Source organism: Prionailurus viverrinus, chromosome B2 (assembly GCF_022837055.1).
Source record: "Prionailurus viverrinus isolate Anna chromosome B2, UM_Priviv_1.0, whole genome shotgun sequence".
Taxonomy (NCBI): domain Eukaryota; kingdom Metazoa; phylum Chordata; class Mammalia; order Carnivora; family Felidae; genus Prionailurus; species Prionailurus viverrinus.
Window position 1 is genome coordinate 136,631,210 of NC_062565.1, and position 6,065 is coordinate 136,637,274.

Sequence of the window (6,065 nt, forward strand, 5' to 3'; positions counted from 1 at the left end):
TACTGATGTCTAGGAAAACGCCTCTGGTGTTTTTATTGCCCTAACCCCGGCTGCCACGCTCTTGCCCCTCCCCTTTCTCCCACCCCGCCCCCCCTTCACACACCCCCACTCCCCTCACATGAACCATCCTCTGTGTGAGTCTTTGGGTAAGGGGAGTGTGGAAGGCCCAGATCCCTGGCAAATTTTTGTCCTGTCCCTAGACCTGACCTCTGTTCCGGTCTTTGGATGTCCACTTTCACCGAGGGACGCCGGGAGCTCAGAACCACTTTCAAATCTCGGAGGAAGACGTCATGACAGTGACAGCTTTTAGAACACAATGCAATCGGGGCGCCTGAGTGGCTCCGTGGGTTAAGTGTCCGACCTCGGCTGGGGTCATGATCTCACAGTTCATGCGTTTCAGCCCCACCTCGGGCTCTGTGCTGACAACTCAGAGCCTGGAGCCTGCTTTGGATTCTGTGTCTCCCTTTCTCTCTGCCCCTTCCCTGCTCGCATGCGCGCTCTCTCTCTCTCTCACAAAAATAAATAAACATTAAAAAAAATTTTTTTTTAATCTGTATCAATATGGCACCAGAAAACAAATTTCAGGCTGACGTCACAGTTTAACATCCACTTAGATCATTTTTTCTTCATTGACTTTTCTATAGTTAACACAGATCATCAAAGAGTTATTGGAAAATTGACGGAAGGGAATTAAAATGCACTTGGAAAATATAAAGTTCAATGCAAATTGTAAATCATCTTTCTAGCTGAGGCTGCTCGTTCATAGTGGTTTTCATCCTCTGTACCTCTTATCGTGTCTCATCTTTCATTGAACACGGCAGAGCGTTCAATTCTGTGCTCTATCAACCTTTAAGCCGTGGATACCATGATTGCATGACGGAAGGGGCTAATTTTGCCGAAGAGTCACAGAGGCTTTGGGAGTTTATTTGCTTTGATGGAACCCTTTGTGGGATAAGGGAGGGGATAGATAGATAGATGTAGAAACATACATAATACATACATACATACATAATACACACATTCATACATACATACATACAAATGCTATAATGTCTGGTGCAATGATTTTATACACATATACAAATACAAATATTGGCCAGGGCTCGGCAAACTTTTCCTGTAAATGTATGTTTTATAAGCCACATACTGTCTCTGTCGCATATTCTTTGTTTTCGTTACAACCCTTATCGATGTAAATGACCATTCCTAGCACGCAAGCTTCACAAAAGCAGTCCACAGATGCTGTAGATGAAAATGTTTATTTGTGTCTAGAGATGCATAGAAAATGTTACCCATGATGGTGGTGTGTCACGAGTAAGAAATAGAAAAATAGAACCGTTTAATATCTGTTAAATAATAATTAGGAATCATCTGAGCATCTCAGGGCCAATTTTCTTAAACAAGTGCTTTAAATATTAAATGTTTAATATTTACATATTCCAATTTTAGCTTTTGGCTTAGAGGGGAAAAAAGCTTTCATTTGGCTTCCTCATATCAAACTAGAATTTTACTTTCTTGCTTTCAAGTATAACCTTTTTCATTTTCATAACTTTTTCTCATTTTCAAAGAGAAATATGGCCTTTTCTTCCTCATTGAAATTTCTTTCACAATAAACTGCACAAAGGACTAGGTTTCATCAAAACCTGTTTGTTGAAAGCAGACAGGGACTCAAAGCCCTACAGGAGTGAGGACGTCTGAGTTCTAACCAGCCAATCACTAGCCCCATGAACTTGAGCCAAAAACTTGGGCTCGGCTTCTCTCTCAAGGGTGCGTGAGAATCAGATTAAATCACGTACAAAAGAGCTTCACGAATGCTAGAATCATATGTACCTGCAAGTTATTATCTTTTTCATTCGCCATTCTTTATGCCTAAATATGTCGGTGCTCAAAATGATTTTCAAAGGGCATTAAAATCTTTGAAAAATATTCATCCCTTGCCATCCATGTACCCATTCTTTAACAAACACCGACTGAGAACCAGATACCGTAGATGCACTGGTGAAGAAACAGAGTTGGCCTGGCCCTTAGGAGTTCACGGCCTTAGGAATGACTGCACTCGTGGCCCAAAGAGATGGGAAGGCAACGTTGGGGCTGAACAGCTGGTTCTCGATGCTGTGCTTTGCTTCAGGGATTTTGAATCTCCTACAGTTAAATAAGGTCAAAATATACTCATCAAATAGGCATCAGGTACCTCGTGAGTGGTTAGTAATACATGCAGCATGCAAAATTCAAACGATACAAAGGAATTTGCAGGCCAAAGTCATCGAGCCGAGTTAAATAGTTTCCTCCAAAAAAAGTCATATCCACCTGGAACCTATGTATGCGACCTTATTTGGAAGTAGGGTCTTTGCAGATGCAATCGAGTTAAGATGAGGTCATGCTGCATTAGGGTGGTCTCTAAATCAGTCTGACTGGTGTTCTTACAAGCAGAACATTTAGATACAGACACCCAGAGAAAACATCATGTGATGAGGAAGGCAAAGACGGGATTCAAATGATGCACCTGTAACCCTGAGGATGGCCAGCAACCCCCAGAGCTAGGAAGAGGCAAAGAAGGATCCTCCCCTAGAACCTTCAGAGAAATCCTAGAACTATTGATACATTGATTTCTGGAGGCTAAAAGTCTGAAATCAAGGTGTGGCAGTCCATGCTGTCTCTGAGGGCTCTAAGGGAGAAATCTCCCTTGTGTCCTCTAACCTCTGATGGTGTCCATGGTGGTCCTACCCTAAAGGCCACATAACTCCAATCGCTGCTCCACTCTCACATGGTGTTCTCCCTGTGTCTGTGTCTGTGTCTTTTTCCCCCTTTTATAAGAGCATCAACCAGGGCACCTGGGTGGGTCGGTCAGTTAAGCATCCAACTCTTGATTTCGGCTCAGGTCATGATCTCACGGTTCATGGGATCAAGTCCCGCATCAGGCTCTGTGCTGACAGCGTGGAGCCTGCTTGGGATTCTCTTTCCCTCTCCTCTGCCCCTCCCCTGATCGCACTCTCTCTTAAAATAAATAAATAAACATTCTTTAAAAATTAGAACACCACTTACTCCAACATGATCTTACCTTAACTAATAGCGACAATAACCCTATTTCCAAATAAGGTCACACTCTGAGTTTCCAGGAAGGAATCAATTTGGTGGCACAACTACTCAACCCAGTACGGGTGGCAACTATCATGTGGAAGGAGAGATCCCCAATGTAGGGTGTGTAGAGTGAGAACAAGTGTAAACATAGAATCCTGGGAAACAGAAGACATGGAAGGCCAAGAAACAGAAAACACGAGAGTCATTACTTTTTCCAAAAGCATAGCTCCCAAGGGAAAGAGGAAAACAGAGCAATACTTAGAGTGCTCAGGGGATCCGCTCGGTAGTCTGAATGGAAGCATCAAGTAGAGAAGAGGTTCAACACCGAGGAAAGGTTCCCTTTCATGGAATGGAATTCTGCGGGAAACAAGATGAGTCCAAATGGAGGTGGAAGAATTGGGATCATACAGAGAAAGACAACTCCTTCTCCCTTGATGGGGGGGGGGGGGGAGGTGAGTGTGGAGACAGGTCAGTCACTACATGGTGGGGCAGGTAGTGGGAGACAGCAAGCTGTGAAGGCCCTGCTTTGGGGGCTTCTGTTTTTTTCTGTGAAGTGGGAAGAGAGGTTAGTCACCTACAGGGAATGGGAAGAGGTGGGAATGAGATTTGGCAGAGAGGGAAAGGTTTAGAGGAAAAGACGGGAGGGTGGGGACCGAATATCATGTCACCGTTGGTATCAAGGTCTTCTGGTTCCGATTTTGTATGTGTCATTGATAGCCTATGATCTGTGTTGGTATTTTTCTTTTTGTGAATTGTTCCTATATCACGATGCTGAAAGTGAGGCTGTCAGGGCAGTCCAGTCAGATGGCTTTTCCCATGTCTTTGGCTGAGAGGTCAAGTCAAGGCAAAGATGGCACCTCCTCAAGGGAAACATGGTGCCTCCCCTTTCCACAGAGCAAGCTGGAGTCTTAATGCCTTGGTTATGTCAGACACCAGGTCTGTACGTAACCCATACAGGAAATCCTAAAGGCAAGAAAAAGGGCATCTGGCCAGACCCTTTACGGGGCAGGTGGAACTTCTACCCCTCGGCCACCGGTTTGACTTGTGAAGTTTTTTATAAAACTCCTTTATTCTGAGGCACTTGGGTGGCTCAGTCAGTTCAGCGTCTGACTTTGGCTCAGGTCATGATCTCACGGTTCGTGGATTTGAGCCCTACATCAGGCTCTGTGCTGATGGCTCACAGCCTGGAGCCTGCTTCTGATTCTGTGTGTGTGTGTCTCTCTCTCTGCCCCTCCCCCACTATCTCTCTCTCCCTCTCTCTCAAAAATAAATAAACATTAAAAAAAAACTTTTAAACCCCTTTATTCCATACTTATATGCATTTTTTTTTGCAGTTTATAACACACACTGAATTTTTATAGCTATGTCGCCCACATCTTACTTGAACTTCAACACTCATCTTTGAATTCCCACTATTGTCCTCACTTGAATGCTAAAAAATATGAAGTTCCAGGAATTATACTAAATTGCCCAAAGTCAGGGGTGCCTGGGTGGCTCAGTCGGGTAAGTGTCCGACTTTGGCTCAGGTCATGATCTTGCGGTTTGGGAGTTCGAGCCCTGCATGGGGCTCTGTGCTGATGGCTCAGAGCTTGGAGCCTGCTTTGAATTCTATGTCTCTCTCTTTCTCTGCTCCTCCCCCACTCATTCTCTGTCTCTCTCTGTCTCTCTCTGTCTCTCAAAAATAAACATTAAAAAAAATTTTTTTAATTTCAAATTGCCCAAAGTCAAATGGAAGATTGATGGGGAAATTGGGATGAGAGCCTCAGTCTTCCAACCCAATACACTTTCTTTAGATAGCCAGGGTTGGTCAACACTAGCTTGGTGCTTGTGGGCAAAATAAAAGAGTCCCAAGTTTCATCCTTTGTCTTTAGTGCTCGAGGCCCCTACTCCCTTCCCCCTTCTCGCTCCCTCTCCCCTCCTCCTTTCCTTTTTCTTTTCATGGAACTGATATTTTCTTAATGTTTTTATTTATTTTTGAGAGAGAGAGAGAGTGAGCATGTGAGAGCACCAGCAGGGGAGGGGCAGAGAGAGAGAGACACAGAATCCAAAGCAGGATCCAGGCTCCGAGCCATCAGCACAGAGCCCGATGCGGGACTCAAACTCATGAACCCTGAGATCGTGACCTGAGCCCAAGTTGGCTCCTTAACAGACTAAGCCACCCAGGTGCCCCTCATGGAACTGATATTTAATGAGTGACTGTCATCTGCCAGCCTGTGCTAAGCTAGGGACACAGTGGTGAACATGGCAGGCGCTCCTTATCCTGCCGCGTGGGTCTCAGGACGCCAGCAGGTAGTCAGGAAGCAGCGGTGCACCGAGGGCTCAGGCCTGCGATGGGCCAAGCACAGGGGATCAAGAGGCCACCAGACAGTGCAGACAACCCAGACCTGGATGGGCACAAAAGTCTTCCACAAGTAACTTCTGGACTGAAGGGTAAACAGTGAGTATCACCAGCCAAGGGCAGGAAGAGGTTCATACAGCCCCGGACACACACACACACACACACACACACACACACGCACACAGCCCTCAGGGTCTCACAACCTCCAGGACAGAATCCCCATGGTTTTCTCACCAGCCTCTTCCTCAGGCAGCTCCTCTCCTGGGCGCTGGCCCCGCCAGCCATCCCTCAGAGGAGGGTGGTACCGGGAGGACCAGTGGCTCAGGGCAATACCTGTGTGGTTGTACTAAAGTCTCATGTCTCCCTGCCCCCATTCGGCAGCGACAAGAGGGCTGGGAGAGCCTCCTCCTTGTTCAGAGGTGTCCCCCAAAGCCTCAGAAAGGGCCGGGCAGAGGCAGCACACAAATTACCCAAAGAGACAAATCCGACTGATGCACACCCTTGAAGACCACCTGGTCCAGCCCTGGGGAGGAGAGTCGGGAGGAGCCTGGGGTAAGCGTGGCTCCCACTCCAAAGGGCTTTTAAAAGTGACAGGTAGGGACGCCTGGGTGGCTCAGACGGTCAAACGTCCGACTCTTGATTTCTGCTC